The 17,908-nt window shown below is 48.6% G+C and overlaps 1 protein-coding gene across 4 annotated transcripts in view; it reads left to right on the top strand.

Moving 5' to 3' along the window:
- Positions 1 to 17,908, top strand: part of LOC129696414 (zinc finger protein 521) — a 317,936-nt gene that overhangs the window by 288,695 nt on the left and 11,333 nt on the right. The window lies entirely within an intron of this gene.

Below are 17,908 nucleotides of genomic sequence, written 5' to 3'. Positions count from 1 at the left end.
TTTAAGGTGAGAGGGGAAAGATTTAAAAGGAACCTGAGGGGCAACATTTTCACACTTGGAACGAGCTGACAGAGGAGGTACGATAACAATATTTAAAAGACAAATGGACAGGAATATGGGCCATATTAGAGGGATATGGGCCAAATGGGCCTAGCTTGGAAGGGGCATCTTGGAAGGGGCATGGACGAGTTGGGCCAAAAGGCCAGTTTCAGTGCCGTATGATGCCATGACTACGACTAAGAACACTGTAAAAGTACCTTCACCAGAAGGAGTGCAGTGGGTGGAGAAAGCAGTTGCTGTTCTCAAGAACAATCAGGAAAGGTCAATAAATGCTGGCGATTCAGTAATCCATAAAACAAACAGGTTAAGTCCGCAGAGTGTAAATCCAGGGGTAATCAGGAGACTGCATGTGAATGAATCAAGTGTCAAGAGCTTTTAATTGTCATGTGTTCTGACTACGGAACAAAGACACTGTTTGTTGCTGCAGCTTTACAAGCCCGTAAACACAGATTATATATCATATTCAAAAACACAATATATTATTAATCAGTAATGTTTTTAACCAAAATAATGCAAAACAGAAGTCCGTATACAACCAAAGACATAGTCCATAGCAGATGGTTGAGAGGGATATGGGCCAAACACAGCCAGGTGGGTCATCTGGGTCAGAGTGAACAAGTTGGGCCGAATGGTCTGTTTCCGTGCTGTATAATAATAATAATAATAATAATAATAATAATAATAAATTTTATTTGTGGGCGCCTTTCAAAAGTCTCAAGGACACCTTACAGAATTTAACAAGAGTGATAAAACATATAATCGGAATAAAATAAATAATAAGGACATCACCAATACACAAATTAAAAACAGAATTCGATCCAAAGACAAAAAATCAAAAACACAATGTGAAGAGCGAGCAGCGGCAGCTAAAGCGTGCCAGCGTCCACTCTCCCTTCCGACAGCCATCTTGGACACAAACTAAAATATTCACATTACACACAAAAATCATCCCCCCACAATGGTTACCACTGTGGGGGAAGGCACAATGTCCAGTCCCCATCCCCAGATCTCCCAAAGTCAGGCCTATTAAGGCCTCCGCTATTGCCTCTACGGAGGCCCGACGTTCCTGGCCGTTCTGGCTGGGTGGTCTTGCCCCGGCGTCGGGAGAGACCTTTCAGCGGCTGGGTCACCTGTAACGGCCGATTCCTAACTGAGGACCGCGGCTTCCGAAGCCGACAAGGCCGCGCCGGTTTGGAGCTCCCAGGCTCCCGATGTTGAAGTCGGCGCCGCCCGCTCCACTCCGCAGACCCGCAGCCCGGAGGTGTTGATCTCGGCGGTCACAGCTCACCGGAGCTCCAGCGCGTCGATCCAGCGTGGCGACCCAGGCAAGGCATCGCCTGCTCCGCTCCGCGATAGCGCTCCAGCGCTGTGCCGCCACCGAAACCGAGGTGCTGGGCGGTCCCCGCCAGGAAACGGCACTCAGGGCCTGCTGGTAGGCCACGAGGACGGGTCGACGGGGCAGCCCGGAGAAAAAGCTGCCTCACCGACCAGGTAGGGACCTAGAAATATAGTTACCCCCTTCCCCCCACATTAAAAAGTCTATTTCTCCCTCAAACAAAGCACAGGACTCACTAAAACTACAAGAAAAAGTGAATTAAACGGATGGCTGCTGGTTAGCAGCCGTTCCCCAAGATGGCTCCTCCCCCTCTGACCCTGTATGACCCTCCATGACCCTAAGATCATGGTTGCTGAGGTAGTGGTTAGCGTTGTGCAGTGTTCAATGGTTGCTGGGAAGAGGCTGTTCTTGAACCTGGAAGTCACGGTTCTCAGGCTTCCTGTACCTTCTTCCTGATGAAAGCAGTGAAATGAGAGCGTGGCCATGGTGGTGTGGGTCTTTGATGATGCTGGCTGCCTTTTTGAAGCAGCACCTCCTGTAGATCCCTTCAATGGTGGGAAGGTGAGTACCTGCAATGCACCAGGCAGTGTTCACCACTCTCTGTCATCTCTTTCATTCCTGGACATTGGAGTTGCCTCACCAGCCCATGATGCGTCTAGTCAGTGTGCTCTCTACTAGGAATACACCTGTAGAAATGCAATAGATGCAGGGGAGGGATGTAGGGACAGAAAGTGGAGAAGCCTTTGGATGAATCGGGTTGAGAATATGACTGAGCAAACCTTCAGAGGAACAGATGTAATGACAAATTTCCCACTCGTCCAGTGTCCAACTTTACGTTGCCATTGCTTCACAGGTAAGGAGGAGTGATCAAATAGAACAGGTTTTCCCGTCGTGATTTCCAGTTAATTGGTTCTTTATTGAAGTAGCTGTACAAACAAAGAGATGAATGTACCAGGTTTTCCTTATTCTGCACACAAATTGGAGCTGGCTGTTCTCCCCTCCTGTGCCTGGTCTGCCTCTCCTGTCCACTATGCCCATATATATATATATATATATATATATATATATATATACCCCCTTGTGCTTCTAATGACCACCCCCAAGTGTCCAAAATGATACTGCAAGATATATCGAGACAAAATAATATAATATGTCAACAGGAGCTAACCTAAACATAAATGGAGACATTGATGCACAAACAGAGAGCTGATGGGGGTTATGTGTCATAGAGTCATAGAGTCTAACAACATGGAAACAAGTCCTTCAGCCCAACTTGCCCACACGGGCCAACTTGTTCCATATACACTAGTCCCACCTGGTTGCATTTGTCCCATATCCCTGTCCTATCCATGTACCTGTCCAAATGTTCTTAAATGTTGCAATAGTACCTGCCTCAACTACCTCCTCTGGCAACTCGTTCCATACACCCACCACTCTTTGCGTGTAAAAGTTACCCCTCAGGTTCCTCTTAATTCTTCCCCTCCACCATAAACCTATGTCCTCTGATTCTCGATTCCCCTGCTATGGGCAAGAGACCCTCTACATCTACCCGATCTATTCTTCAGACCGACTGGTGGAGGGGGAAGAAAGCTGGAAGAGAGGAGGGGCAAGTCAAAGCGTGGCAGGCCATAGGTGAACACCAGTGATGGGGGGGGGGGGGGGGGGATTGGCAGGTAGGAAAAGATTTGACAGAAGGTGCGAGACAAAAGGATTGGAGAGTTGCAATTTGTGAAACCAGTGAATGGAAGATGGCACGAGACACTTAGCAAGAGACTCAGTTCGTCTGCCCAATCTATTCCTCTCATGATTTCGTACACCTCGATAAGATCACCCCCTCAGCCTGTGTCTGAGTCTGTGAGCATGTTTCAGAAACCTAATCAATGTTGTAATTGTGTTGAAAGCGTTAGTGCTGACGGAGACTGCGTAGTTTCAGCGCTGGTGTCCCGTCACGGTCTGAAGCATTTATCACACTGGAGATGCGGGATACAAAGGCAGGATAATTCCTACCACTGGACCCACGTCCCACGGAGACCGATGTTTACTGTCCTCCCCCCAGTGCAGAGAGAGAGAGGAGAGCATCAAAACACATTAGACTGCAGCTTTCTTCATTACCACGGCACGGTGACTCCGGGAGAGCTGCTGCCTCACAGCGCCAGCGACCCGGGTTTGATCCTGACTATGGGTGCTCTCTGTACGGAGTATGTACAATATCCCTGCAACTACATGCGTTTGCTCATCCTAGCTGGTTTGCAAAAAAAGACCCCAAGTGCTGGAGTAACTCAGCAGGTCAGGCAGCATCTGTGTAGAGCATGGATAGGCGATGTTTTGAGTCAGGACCATTCTTAACACTGATTGCTGTGGGGGTTGGGGGGGGGGGGGGGGGGGGGTGGGGGAGTGGGGGAGAGTGGGGGAGTGATAGATAGAAGAAGGGTCCCGACCCGGAACGTCATCTGTCCTTTTTCCTCCCTAGATGCTGCCTGACCCGCTGGGTTCCTCCTCCAGTGCTTTGTTTCTTGCTACTAATTAAATTCAGCAGTTTTAAACAGAGTTGGAATGGGGAATAATATCCTTGTGCTTGTGCATATTTTAGTGTCGGCGGCTTACTGTTCCAATGGTGTGATGGCTTCCGCTAACTGTGGCAGGATGTTAATAGCAAACCTGAACCCTGCCCCCAGCCACATCTCCGTCACCTTGAACATCGACAAGGCCACCAGCATAATCAAGGGCCTGTCTCACCCCTCTTCTCCCCTATCAGACAAGTGGTACACAAGTGTGAAAACGCATACCTCCAGATTCAGGGACAGTTTCTTCCCAGCTGTTTTTAAGGTGGACGTTGATGGATTCTTGATTAGTACAGGTTTCAGGGGTTATGGGGAGAAAGCAGGAGAATGGGGTTGAGAGGGAAAGATAGAACAGCCATGATTGAATGGCGGAGCAGAACTGACGGGCTGAATGGCTTCATTCTGCTCCTATGACTTATGAACTTGTGAATTTAGAAACATCCTGTCACCAACTAGACTGCGGTCCTGACCTCCCATTTACTTCATAGGAGACTTTTGAACTATCTTTAATCAGATTTTAGTAGATTTTATCTTACTCTAAACCAGATGTGGATCTTCAATCACTCGTTGAACCAGCGAGATCGCATCCACCGTTGATCTGTTGTGGCGGTAAGCGAACTGCAGTGGGTCCAGGTTTATGTCGAGGTAGGAGTTGATTTCCGCCATGATCAGCCTCTCGAAGCACTTCATCACCACCGACGTTAGTGCCACTGGTCGATAGTCATTGAGGCACGTCACCTTACTCTTCTGGGGCACCGGTATAATTGGTGCCCTTTTGAAGCAGGTGGGAACCTCAGACTTAAGAAGTGAGAGGTTAAAAATGTCCGTAAAAACTCCAGTCCTCACTGGTATTTAAAACAGGCCCGGGTATACCATCAGGTCCAGGCGCTTTTCGAGGTTTCACCCCTCTGAAGGATCTTCTGATGTCGGCTTCTGTGACTGTGACTACGACTGCCTTCGACTACCCTCGACTACCTACGCCTAACATGCTGACCTACCTCGACTAAACCTACGAGTAAAAAAGTATCGATTTTTTCCATGGCGACCTTTTTTTACTCACGGGCATTATTTAACATATTGAAAAATACGCCGCGACCTAGCTGAGGCCTCGAGCATGCAGGGACCACTCTTGAGCATGAAGGAGAGTTACAAAGACCTCCTACGACCTCGTGTCGACCATGCTGCGAGTATGTCGAGGGCAAACTCGCCAGAACTCGCGGATTAGGTCGCCCTTAAGAATAAGAAATGCTGCTGTTGGAGTCGAGGATTAAAAGAGTGGAGAGATTGTAATCTGATTGCAGATTCCACTTTTGGGACCAGCAAGCAGAGAGTTGCCTAGCTTGGGCACTATCTGTTTACATGCATAGAAACATAGAAACATAGGTGCAGGAGTAGGCCATTCGGCCCTTCGAGCCTGCACCGCCATTCAATATGATCATGGCTGATCATCCAACTCAGTATCCTGTACCTGCCTTCTCCCCATACCCCCTGATCCCTTTAGCCACAAGGGCCACATCTAACTCCCTCTTAAATATAGCCAATTAACTGGCCTCAACTACCTTCTGTGGCAGAGAATTCCAGAGATTCACCACTCTCTGTGTGAAAAATGTTTTCCTCATCTCGGTCCTAAAAGATTTCCCCCTTATCCTTAAACTGTGACCCCTTGTTCTGGACTTCCCCAACATCGGGAACAATCTTCCTGCATCTAGCCTGTCCAACCCCTTAAGAATTTTGTAAGTTTGCAGGGTACTTAAAACCAGTAACCCACTGGGCCTCCTCCATTGCCAGAGTGAGGCCACATGCAAACTGGAGGAACAGCACCTCATACTCCGCTTGTGTGGCTTACAACCCAATGGTATGAATGTTGAATTCTCCAGTTTTAAGTCACTAACCTACACATACATCCCCCTTTTTACCCCTCCCTTTCCTGTGCCTCACTTGGATGTGCACCCATTACTCTCCCACTATCTGATGAATCTGAAGACAGGTCCCAACCCGCTAAGAATGACATTGTTCTATGTGGGACTTAGGACAATAAAACGCTCTTGTCCCTTGAACGTCTATCCGTGATCTCCAGAGATGCTGCCTGACCTGCGCAGTTACTCCAGCACTTTGTCTCTTTTTTGTTATAAACCAGCGTCTGCAGTTCTTTTTATTATGTAAAGCCACTTGGACAGGTATATGGATAGGTAAGATTCCGAGGTATATGGGCCAAATGCGAGCAGATAGAAGAAAAGGACTGGATAGGGTGGATGTTAAAAGGATGTTTCCACTAATGGCAGAGTCTAGGACCAGAGGCCACAGCCTCAGCATAAAAGGATGTACCTTTGGAATGGAGTTGAGGAGGAACCTCTTTAGTCAGAGCGTGGTGAATCTGTGGAATTCATTGCCACAGACGGCTGTGCAGGCCGTGATTGGATATTTGTAATGGGGTATCTTGGTCAGCATGGGAAAGTTGGGCTGAAGGGCCTGTTTCCGTACTGTGTGAGTCTCGGAGATACAGCGGGCCAAATAGCCTCAGCTCACATTGGCTGAGCACTTCCACATTGCATTGAGTTTAGTTTATTGTCACGTGTACCGAGGTACAGGGAAAAGCTTTTGTTGCGTGCCAACCAGTCAGCGGAAATACGATACATGATTACAGTCGAGCCGTCCACAGTGTACAGACACATGATAAAGGGAATGACATTTATTGCAAGATAAAATTCAGATTGTCTCCAATGCGATAGATGGGAGGTCAGGACCGCTCTCTAGTTGTTGGTAGGATTTTTCAGTTGCCTGATAACAGCTGAGAGGAAACTGTCCCTGAATCTGGAGGTGTGTGTTATCACATTCTGTAGGGGAGAAGAGGGAGTGACCGGGGTGAGACTGGTCCTTGATTACGCTGGTGGACTTGCTGAGGCAGCGTGAAGTGTAGATGGAGTCAGTGGAAGTCTGAAGACCCGGAATGTCACCTATTCCTTTTCTCCAGAGATGCTGCCCGTCCCGCGGAGTTACCCCAGCATTTTGTCTCTGTCTTCAATGGAAGGGAGGTTGGCTTGCGTGATGGTCTGGGCTGCGTCCACAACTCTGCCGTTTCTCGCTGTCTTGGATGGAGCTGTTCCCAAGACCATGCTGCGATGCCGTGGAGGTATGGCTGTGCCTGCCGCCCCCTGGGAACCAGCGGTGCACGCAGCGTGCCGGAGAAGACATCGCAAATCTCACGGGAGCCCTCACACAGTTAGTGGGAATCAAAAGCCACACTCACAGTCAATTTGCTCTTTTTCTGAACCGATTGTACTCCACTCCAGTCACGCTTCGTGAAGTTGTGATTTATGGCCCGTTTGTGAGCACTGGATTTTGTACAGAGCGTTTCAGAGAGAGCGAGCGAGCGAGAGAGAGAGAGAGAGATAGAGAGATAGAGAGAGAGAGAGAGAGAGAGGAGAGAGGGAGTGAGAGGGAGAGAAAGACAGAGAGTGAGAGAGAGAGAGAGAGGGGGGGGGGGAGGAGAGATAGACAGAGAGGGGGAGAGAGAGAGAGAGAGAGAGAGAGAGAGAGAGAGAGAGAGAGAGAGAGAGAGAGAGAGAGAGGAACGCACAGAAATAGACTGAAATAAGAGGATGAGAGAGAGGGGGACAGAGAGTGATGGAGAGGGAGAGAGAGGGAGAGAGAGACCAAAGAGGGTGAGAGATAGACAGATATAGAGAAGGGAGAGAGAGACACACAGAGAGACAGAGAGAAAGAGAGTGAAACGCAGAGAGAGGGACAGGGACAGAGAGAGAGAGGGGGAGACAGAGTGAGAGAGAAGTGAGGACAGATACAGAGGAAGACAGACAGGGAGAGAGACCGAGAGAGAGAGAGAGGGACAGAGAGAGAGTAAGAGAGAGGGACAGAGAGAGAGACAGAGAGAGAGAGAGAGAGAGAGAGAGAGGGACAGAGAGAGGGACAGAGAGAGACAGAGAGAGAGGAGAGAGAGAGAGAGAGAGAGAGAGACAGAGAGAGAGAGAGAGAGAGAGAGAGAGAGAGAGAGAGAGAGAGAGAGAGAGAGAGAGAGAGAGAGAGAGAGAGAGAGGGGGGAGAGAGAGAGAGGAGAGAGAGAGAGAGAGAGAGAGAGAGAGAGAGAGAGAGAGAGAGAGAGAGAGGGAGGAGGAGAGAGTCAGGATGAGTGCCATCATCCCATCCACCCCCGTTCCCTGTAGACCCCACTGTGGAGCTTCTGGCTGCAGCCGTCCCATCACAGCCTCCCCTGTTGGCTTCCTCGAATGATGTCAACGGCAGCTCTCAGTGGCTAAAGAGCACATACATTAATGTCTTCCTGCGTCGTCAAACCTCTGCAGGTTCTTGATGCAACGCAACATGCTGGAGTATGGCAGCGTAAAGCCGGATCATGTTGCCTTCATCTCACTCTCCTTCACTCTCCCTTTCTCTCCCTCTCCCTCCCACTCTCACCCTCTCTCCCCCTCGCTCTTTCTCTCTCTCACCCTCTCTCTCTCGTTCTTCCTCTCTCTCTCTCTATCTCTCTCCCCTCATTCCCTCCCCCTCTCTCTCTCTCTCCCTCATTCCCTCTCCCATTTTCCCTCTCCCTCGCCCTTTCTCCCCCTCCTCTCTCACTCTCCCACACTCCCTCTCTCCCCTTCCTTCTCCCTCAACTGTCTCTCTCTCTCACTATCTCTCTCTCTCTCTCAATCTCCCCCTCCTCCCTGTCTGTCTCTCTCCCTCTCGCTCCCATTTCTTTCTCTCTCTCTCTCCCCCTCCCTCTCTCTCCCTCCCTCTCTCCCTAATTATCTGGCCCCTGCATTTGGCCCATATCCATTTAATTCACTATTTTGTACGTGCCTCAGCTACCTGCTCTACACCCATACACCTCCACCATCTCTGGTGGATCTAAACCAGCTGGTGTTTAGTAAGATGAGGGGGACCTCAGTGAAACTTACAGAATAGTGAAAGACCTGGATAGAATGGATGTGGAGACGATGTTTCCACTAGTGGGAGAGTCTTGGACAAGAGGGCACAGCCTCAGAATTAACGGACATTCCTTTAGGAAGGAGATGAGGAGGAATTTAATTAGTCAGAGGGTGGTGAACATGTGGAATTTTTTGCCACAGATTGATAGATATTCGATTGGTAAGGGTGTCAGGGGTTATGGGGAGAAGGCAAAGGGATGGGGTTAGGAGGGAGAGATAGATCAGTCATGATTGAATGGCGGGGGAGACTTGATGGGCTGAATGGCCTAATGGCCTGTTCCTATCACGACCTTATGACCATCTGTGTGAAAAAGTTACCCCTCAGGTTCCTATGAAATCTTTCCCTTCTCACCTTAAACCTATGTTCTCTGGTTCTCGATTCTCTACACTGGGTAGAGGACTCTGTGTGCTCACTATTCATTCCCCTCATGTTTTTATACATAAGATCAACCCCTCATCCTCCTGCACTCCATGGGATAAAGTATTGGCCTGCTCAACCTCCCCCTACAGCTCAGGCCCTCAAACCCTGCCAACATCCTCGTGAATCTTCCCTCTTTCCAACGTAACAACACCCTTCCTGTAGCGGGTGACCAAAAGTGAACACAATACTCCAATTGCGGCCTCACCATTGTCTTTTATAACTGTAAAATAATGTCCCAACGTCTGTACTCAACACCCTCACCAGCGGTAGAGTTGCTGCCTTACAGCGCCAGACACCCAGCTTTGATCCTGACTACAGCTGTTCACTGCATGGAGTTTGTACGTTCTCCCTGTAACTGCGTGGGTTTTCTCCAGGTGCTCCGGTTTCCTTCCACACTCCAAAGATGTACAGGTTTGTAAGTTAATTGGATTTGGCAAAGATTGTAAATTGTCCCTAGTGTGTAGGGTAGATAGTGCCAGTGTACGGGGTGATTGGTGGTTGACTCGGACTGGGTGGGCCGACGGCCCTGTTTCTGCACTGTATCTCTCAAGTAAATTAAAATCCACAGTTCCTTCTGTCATCAATTCTTTCCCAGGCACCATTCCAACCAGCCCATGTCAACAATAGCTTCTGGTATCAGTCTGGAATAGTGTGCCCTCTGTAAATGTCAGAGAATTGTGGACACAGCCCCGGCCATGACACAAACCAACCTCCCTTCCACACCTCACGCTGCCTCGGCAAGGCCACCAGCATAATCAAGGACCAGTCACACCCCCGGTCACTCCCTCTTCTCCCTTTACCCGTCAGGCAAGAGTTACAGAAGCATGAAAACGCACACCTCCAGATTCAGGGACCGTTTCTTCCCAGCGGTCAACAGGCAACTGAACCATCCAACCAACAACTAGAGAGCGGTCTTGTAATACTCTCGACCACATTGGAGATCCTTGGATTATCTTTAATCGGACTTTACTGGACTTTAGAAACATAGAAACATAGAAATTAGGTGCAGGAGTAGGCCATTCGGCCCTTCCAGGCCATCCAGAGTTTAGCTTAGTTTATCTGAACTAAGCTAAAAGCTCCCATCTACCTCAATGGAGACCTTTGAACTTTCATCAAATGGACTTTATCTTACATAGAACCATAGAAAAGAGGTGCAGGAGTAGGCCATTCAGCCCTTCGAGCCTGCACCGCCATTCAATATGATCATGGCTGACCATCCAACTCAGTATCCTGTACCTGCCTTCTCTCCATACCCCCTGATCCCTACAGCCACAAGGGCCACATCCAACTCCCTCTTAAATATAGCCAATGAACTGGCCTCAACTACCTTCTGTGGCAGAGAGTTCCAGAGATTCACCACTCTCTGTGTGAAAAATGTTTTTCTCCTCTCTCGGTCCTAAAAGATTTCCCCCTTATCCTTAAACTGTGACCCCTTGTCCTGGACTTCCCCAACATCTGGAACAATCTTCCTGCATCTAGCCTGTCCAACCCCTTAAGAATTTTGTAAGTTTCTATAAGATCCCCCCTCAAACTTCTAAATTCTAGCGAGTACAAACCGAGTCTATCCAGTCTTTCTTCATATGAAAGTCCTGACATCCCAGGAATCAGTCTGGTGAACCTTCTCTGTACTCCCTCTATGGCAACAATGTCTTTCCTCAGATTAGGAGACCAAATCTTGCACCTCAGTACATGTTACAATATAAACTAAATTAAACTAACAAGGGTCCTTAAGATAGATACAAAATGCTGGAATAACTCAGCGGGTCAGGTGGCACCCCTACAGACTGAAGAAGGGTTCCGACCCAAAACATCACCTATTCCTTTTCTCCAGAGATGCCGGCTGACCTGCTGAGTTTAGTTTAGTTTAATTTAATTTAGTTTAGTTTATAGATACAGCGCTGAAACAGGCTCTTTAGCCGACCAGCGATCCCTGTACACCAGCACTATCTCACACACTGAGGATGATTTACAATTTTTACCAAAGCCAATTAACCTACAAACCTGCACGTCTTTGGAGTGTGGGAGGAAACCGGAGCAACCGGATAAAAGCCACGTGGTCACAGGGAGAACGTACAAACTCCTTACAGACAGCACCTGCAGTCAGAATCAAACTTGGGTCTCTGGCCCTGTGAGGGGACTGTGCCACCCAGAGTTACTCCAGCATTTTTGTGTGTGTTGTCCGTATAAAGCAGCATCTGCACTTCACATAATAACCATATATAACCATATAACAATTACAGCATGGAAACAGGCCATCTCGACCCTTCTAGTCCGTGCCGAACACATATTCTCCCCTAGTCCCTTATACCTGCGCACAGACCATAACCCTCCATTCCTTTCCCGTCCATATAACTATCCAATTTATTTTTCAATGATAAAAACGAACCTGCCTCCACCACCTTCACTGGAAGCTCATTCCACACAGCCACCACTCTCTGAGTAAAGAAGTTCCCCCTCATGTTACCCCTAAACTTCTGTCCCTTAATTCTCATGTCATGTCCTCTTGTTTGAATCTTCCCTACTCTCAGTGGGAAAAGCTTATCGACGTCAACTCTGTCTATCCCTCTCATCATTTTAAAGACCTCTATCAAGTCCCGCCGTAACCTTCTGCGCTCCAAAGAATAAAGCCCTAACTTGTTCAACCTTTCTCTGTAACTTAGTTGCTGAAACCCAGGCAACATTCTAGTAAATCTCCTCTGTACTCTCTCTATGTTGTTGACATCCTTCCTATAATTAGGCAACCAAAATTGTACACCATACTCCAGAATTGGCCTCACCAATGCCTTTTACAATTTTAACATTACATCCCAACTTCTATACTCAATGCTCTGATTTATAAAGGCCAGCACACCAAAAGCTTTCTTTACCACCCTACCTACATGAGATTCCACGTTCAGGGAACTATGCACAGTTATTCCCAGATCCCTCTGTTCACCACTCATAAGGAGGGTCCCTTCTCCGGATTTCTTTGTTTGGTCTTTTTCCCCGACCTGTCCATTCAAAAGTAGTTTGCTTTGCTCTAAGAAATCAGCTGGAGGTTTGTTTGCTTCAGCTAGGCTCTTGGGCGTGCTATTGTGAATCTTTCACCCCAGGTATGAATCCCTGCAGCTTTCTCTTATCATTTACCGCTCAGTCACTTCTGAGCTGCTGAAGGTCTTTGACACCAACCCTCTCAGTCCCATATTAATTAACTTTGAAAATACTTGTCCCCGTCGACCTCCCTGACTCACTTCTCTCACACAGCTATTTTTTTTCCTTTCGGATTTTTTTTTTCCTCCCTTTCTCCGACGCGCTGCAGCTGAGATGTTGCCCCCGTATCCGGGAATGCAGTGACCCAGGGATAATTAGATAGCAAAGTGCACAGCTATCTCTGGGTAATGTTCCTCCACACTGACCCTCTCAAACATCAAGCAGTCAGCCAGTGATGAGAAGCAAGGAACTGCAGAGGATGGTTTAGAAAAACAAAAGATGCAAAGTGCTGGAGTAACTGCACAGTGACGCAGCGGTCAGAGTTGCTGCCGTACAGTGCCAAAGACACGGGTTCATAGAAACATAGAACATAGAAAATAGGTGCAGGAGTAGGCCATTCGGCCCTTCGAGCCTGCACCGCCATTCAATATGATCATGGCTGATCATCCAACTCAGTATCCTGTCTTCTCACCTGCCTTCTCTCCATACCCCCTGATCCCTTTAGCCACAAGGGCCACATCTAACTCCCTCTTAAATATAGCCAATGAACTGGCCTCAACTACCTTCTGTGGCAGAGAGTTCCAGAGATTCACCACTCTCTGTGTAAAAAATGGTCTTCTCATCTCGGTTCTAAAGGATTTCCCCTCTATCCTTAAGCTGTGACCCCTTGTCCTGGACTTCCCCAACATCGGGAACAATCTTCCTGCATCTAGCCTGTCCAATCCCTTAAGAATTTTCAATTCTGACTACGGTTGTTGTCTGTGCGGAGTTTGCACGTTCTCCCTGTGACCGCGTGGGTTTTCTCTGGGTGCTCCGGTTTCCTCCCACACCCCAAAGACACACGGGTTTGCACGTTAATTGGCTTTAATTTAGTTTAGTTCAGAGATACAGCGCAGAAACAGCTCTCTCGATCACCAAATCTGCGTTGACCAGCGATCATATTGTACACTAGCACTATCCAACACACTATGATTCAATTATACTTTTTTGACTAGGGAGTATTTACAATTTTACCAAAGCCAATGAAGCTACAAGCCTGCGTGTCTTTGGAAATGGGGGAGGAAAGTGGAGCTCCCGGAAAAATGCACACGGCCACAGGGAGAGCGTACAAACTCTGCACAGACAGCACCCATAGTCAGGATCGAACCCTTGTCCGTGGCGCTGTGAGGCAGCAACTCTATAGCTGCACTGCCGTGTCGCACGGAGGGTGGAGATAAAAAGGGAAGGGAGAAGCTTTGGGGGGGGGTACTTAAAATTGGAGAATTCAATGTTCATACTATTGTGTTGTAAACTAGCCAAGAGGAATACGAGGAGTTGTTCCTTCAGTTTGCGTGTGGTCTCACTTTGGCAGTGGAGGAGAACCAGGACAGGGAGGTTGGTGTGGGAATGGGAAGGGGAGTTGAAATGATTAGCAACTGCGAGATCTAGTCAGCCTCGGCAGACCGAGCACAAATGTTCGGCTACTGATGGGATCAGAGGACGCAGGGTCATAGAGTCATACAGCGTGGAAACAGGCCCTTCGGCCCAACTTGCCCACACCGTGCAACATTTCCCATCTACACTAGTCCCACCTACCTGCGTTTGGCCCATATCCCTCTAAACCTGTCCTATCCATGTACCTGTCTAAATGTTTCTTCAATGCCACAACTACCTCCATCGGCAGCTCATGGCTACCACCCTTTGTGTGAAACAGTTACCCCTCGGGTCCCTTTTAAATCTTTCCCCCCTCACCTTAAACCTATGTCCTGGTGAGGTTGTGTTGAGGTGGGTGGGGATTGGAAATTGGGATCTGCACCCATAATTACACTTCCTTTGCACGGAAGGGGACATCGTTGGGATGTGGTCCTCCTGCCATAGGAAGGGTGACATGAAGCTGGAAAAGATGCAGATTTACGAGGATGTTGCCAGGACTCAAGGGTCTGTGCTCTAGGGAGAAGTTGGGAAGGCTAGATCTTTCATCATTGAAGCACAGGAGGCTGTCGATCTTATAGAGGTGTGTAAAATCATGAAGGGAAATGCACAAACTAGGGGAATTAAGATAATGTGAAAAAGCTTTGTTTTGCATGCTATCCAAGCAGATCAGATAATATTATACATAAATTACTATTCATAAATACAATAAAGTTAAACACAATTACAATAAATAGAGCAAAGGGGAAGATACAGAGTGCAGAATATAGTTCTCAGCATTGTAGCGCATCAGTTCCAGAGACAAAGTCCAATGTCCACAATGGGGTAGAGGTGAATCGGGCAGTGCCCTAGTTTATGGAAGGATCGTTCAGAAGCCTGATAACAGAGGGGAAGAAGCTGTTCATGAGTCTGGTGGTGCGCGCTTTCGAGCTTCTGTACCTCCTGCCGGACAGGAGCGGGGAGAAGAAGGAATGACTGTGATGGGACAAGTCTATGATTATGTTGGCTGCTTTTCCGAGGCAGCTTGAAGTGTAGATGGAGTCAATGGTGGGGAGTCTGGTCTGTGTGATGGACTGGGCTACATCCACAACTCTGCTATTTCTTGCAGTCTTGGGCAGAGCTGTTCCCAAACCAAACTGTGATGCATTCCGATAGGTTGCTTTCTATGGGGGCATCTGTAGAATTACGTAGGATTTGTTGGAGACATGCTGAATTTCCAGAAAACTGAATTAAAAGCTGGATTAACTCAGCGGGTCAGGCAGCATTTCTGGAGAACATGGATGGGTGAGGTTTCAGATCTGGACCCTTCGAAAGACTGAAGAAGTGTCCCTACCTGAATGTTTCCTGACACACTGAGTTCCTCCAGTACTTTGTGCTTTACGCAAGATTCCAGCATCTTCAGTTCCTTGTGTTTCAGGTGTGGGCGGCGCGCCCGACGTCACAGCGGCCTCTGCAGTCTGTCTGTGTATTTTTAATCTTTTTGTCCCGCTGAGGGTTTAGTTTGTAGCGGGTTTTTAAATGTGTATGTGTGGGGGGTGGGTGGTAAAAACTTTTAATCTCTTCCCTGCACGGAGACCCGACCTTTTCCCTGTCGGGTCTCCGTTGCCGTTGGGGCCTAGCGCCGTGGAGCGGCCTCCAACCGGAACGACCTGGAGGCTCAAGTCACGGAGCCTGTGGAGCTGGGGAGCCTGCAGAGCTGTGGACCTACCATCGTGGAGCTGGCCGGCTTCGGAGCATGGAGAGCTGCGGTGGCGCGCGGCTGCGACCCGACTCCGGTGGATGGTGACACCGGGAGCTCGCGGGTCCCCAGTGGGAGACCGCTTTGCGGGGCACCGGCAACGGCGACTTCTCCCGCTCGAATTGTGGGGTTGAGAGTGACCTGGAGCGGGGCCTAACAACGCCCGGCGCGGCTTTAAATGGCCGCGGACTTGCTAGCGCCCGCCGGGGGCTCCAACATCGGGAACCGGGGCAGGACCTTACATCGCCCAGCGTGGCTTTGAGTGGCCACGGACTTGCTAGCGCCCGCCGGGGCCTTTGACCTCGACTTCGGGAGAGGAATGGAGAGCAGGGGAGAGATAAGACTTTGCCTTCCATCACAGTGAGGAGGAGGATTCACTGTGATGGATGTTTGTGTGAATTGTGTTGGTGTGTATCTTGGTTCTTTTCTTGTATGGCTGCAGAAACCAAATTTCGTTTGAACCTCATGTGAGGTTCAAATGACAAATAAAAGGTATTGTATTGTATTGCTGAACTTCCTTAGCCTACTGAGGAAGTTGAGGATAGACATGATTGCATGTACCAACGGCTCAAATACTAAGCAGGCTTCAGTGGTGAACAAGATCCAGAGCTGGAGCAACTCAGCGGGTCAGGCAGCATCTCTGGAGAAAAAGAATGGGAGATGCTCTGGGTCGGGACCCGCCTTCAGACTGAAATTAGGGGCAGGTTACTGGAGGTAAGAAAAGGCCAGAACAATGCAGGACCAGCAACAGACGACCATGGAAGCGTGGAGCCCACAATGGCCCATTGTTGGCTGGGGAAGAGCTGATAACGAAGGGGTTACAGGAATGCAAAGTGGGACTTGTAAGGCGACTAGGGTGGAGGAGAGGGGGGAGAGAGAGAGAGAGGGAATACAGGGTTTATTTGAAATAAATACAGGGTTTATAGAGAAATCAATGTTCATACCACGGTTGTGAACTGCTCAAGCAAAATGTAAGGAAGTAGAGGCATTGGCATCCTTCCTTGACCTTCCTTCAGTGTGTTTTTTTAGTTTAGTTGAGAGGTTCAGCTCGGAAACAGGCCCTTCGGCCCGCTGAGTCTGCACTGACCAGCGATCCCCGCACACAAACACTATCCTACACACGGGACAATTTATAATTTTACAGAAGACTACTGAACTACAAACCTGTACGTCTTTGGTGTGTGGGAGGAAACCGGAGCATATCCGGGAAAAACCCACGTGGGTCACAGGGAGAACGTGCAAACTCCGTACAGACAGCACCTGTAGTTAGGATCGAACTGGTGCGATGAGGCAGCAACTCTACCGCTGCTGCACGGCCAGACCAGGACAAGTTGTTGGTGATAACTACACCCTGGAACCCAAATCTCTTGATCTTCTCCTCCACTGACTGCTGCTTAGTCTTTGAGCGATTGGTACAAGCGCATGTCATCATTTCAGCCAGTCTACAGCATTGGTGCACATATTCTCGGGGATGTCAATGGTCGGGAGATTGTGTGATCACAACAATACAAACACTAGAGGCTTTACTGCACACTCCTGCAAGAACCTCACAAAACAGTTAGTTGATTAATGTCAGTAAAGACTATTAAACTACATAAATTTGCTCGTCGGGAACCCCCTGGTGCACTGTAAACTCACATTACAGAACAGAAAAACAGGCTCCATTAGTTTTAATGACTTCTACAACACCCATTACTGTGCACAGACCTCTTAAACAGGCAAAGTGCTGCTCAAACGCTTGAAGAAGAATAGGTTTGTTCCGCACCCAGTAATCCCAAGCCCTGCACGCGCTGATTTATTTCTCTATCTGCTGCACATTATCTCCCAGAAATGGCAATGGCTGAGAGCATCCACGCAGTGTACATATTTATTGGCAGGGTGTGTTTACTACCCCACGGTGTTAACCCAGATCACTGCTTAATGGATTTGGGCAGGGTAGCTAAACTCTCACCGAGTGAGTCAACCAGCCAGAGGACAGAGGTTCACATTGAGGGGTGGGGGGGGGGGGGCATTTACTAGGAACCTGAGGGGTAACTTTTTTTACACAAAGGGTGGTAGGTATATGGAACGAGCTGCCAGAGTGTGCACTTGAGGCATTGTTTAAAAAACATTTGGACAGGGACACTTCCAGCTTTCCCCCCCCAACTTCAATCAGTCCGAATACGGGTGCCGAACCGAGACATCAGCTATCCGTGTCCTCCAATGATGCTGCCTGACCCACAGAGTTACTCCAGCACTTTGTGTCTTTTT

This window comes from Leucoraja erinacea, chromosome 4 (genome assembly GCF_028641065.1).
Source record: "Leucoraja erinacea ecotype New England chromosome 4, Leri_hhj_1, whole genome shotgun sequence".
Classification (NCBI taxonomy): domain Eukaryota; kingdom Metazoa; phylum Chordata; class Chondrichthyes; order Rajiformes; family Rajidae; genus Leucoraja; species Leucoraja erinaceus.
The sequence above is the reverse complement of the archived record's forward strand: the minus strand, read 5'-3'. Positions and strand labels throughout refer to the sequence as shown.